Below are 1,262 nucleotides of genomic sequence, written 5' to 3' on the forward strand. Positions count from 1 at the left end.
TTGGCCTATAATTAGCTAAGACTGCTGGGTCTAGAGATGGCTTTTTGAGAACAGCTCATATGAATTTCAAAGCAGTTCTACAGTCCAACACTGGTCTCTCAATCTCCCATTGGAGAGCCGCGAGCTTCTCCATACTTGCGTTCTGTGATGTTGTCATTTCTTGTGCTCAAGGAGCCGATTTCTGAGAACTCACGGCAGTGTGCCTCCCCGAGATGTCATCCAATTTGCGCCCAGAGATCTTATTCCGAGCGAGCCCCTCCGAGATGTCATCCAGTCTGCAGTCAGAGATCTTATTCTGAGTATTCACAGCAGCCGTAGCCTCTCCAAGATCTTATCCGTGCTGACTCAATGAGCCCATTTTGAGAAACTCACGCCTCTTCCCAATGTTCCAATCCCAGCAGGCAGCCTTGTGGGGGTTTGAACAGCCGGTTCTGCTTTCTTAATTCTTCGATAAGTCAGGGCCAAGCCAGCTCCAATCAGAACCCTGTTACCATGGTTCCGAATAGGTAGATATCTTCAGCACTCAGGCTCACCCGAGCCCAGACTTCTCGTTGAGAAAGGGGTGTCAATTGCATTCAGGGACCAGTTGATCCAATCCATAATTCCTCTTTTAGGTTTTAGAGAACAGACTGTGAGAGAGTGTGCCAGGGAAAAGTAACAACAAAAGGATAACAAAAAAGGATGTTGCTCATTTTAAGTCAATGAAAATAAATTATACAGTCATGTGAACTAACATACAAAGTCTGTGCCACCACAGCACCGCAAATAAAACTAATGTGTTGACCAAATTGTACATTACACAGATCTGCTGTGTGTGGTCTTATTTTTACTGAGTTCAGTCATAATGAAGATCATCAGGTTGACTCTGCTGGTCCTGATGCTGACAGTATAGTGATGTGTCGGTCACGAACGAAACGGCTCTTAGAGCCGGTCTTTGACGTGAACGACGCGAGCCGGCTCCTTATTGCAAGCCGTGGGTTTTTTTTTCCTTCTCTCACCCTCTCTCTCTTTCTCTCTCTCGCACTTTTTTTCTGCTTCACTCAGCACGCGAGCCTTGTGCCTTGCGCTGTGCAGAGGGGGGCGGTAGTTACACTCGCAGTAGCACAGGAACAGAGGGATGATCTGATATCGTGGTGTTCAACAGTTACAGTAACTTTGATTATTTTTACTGTATATATTCTTATACTCTGCTTTAATCAGTGTGTGCCTTACTTGGATAAAACAAAATTCTCCATGAGCCTGTGCATATTTTCATTGCTGCT

The sequence above is a fragment of the Aulonocara sp. 'chitande type north' Nkhata Bay genome, linkage group LG6 (genome assembly GCF_057382095.1).
Source record: "Aulonocara sp. 'chitande type north' Nkhata Bay isolate Kocher_YH1m ecotype deep benthic linkage group LG6, A_spYH_male_GT1.1, whole genome shotgun sequence".
Classification (NCBI taxonomy): Eukaryota; Metazoa; Chordata; class Actinopteri; order Cichliformes; family Cichlidae; genus Aulonocara; species Aulonocara sp. 'chitande type north' Nkhata Bay.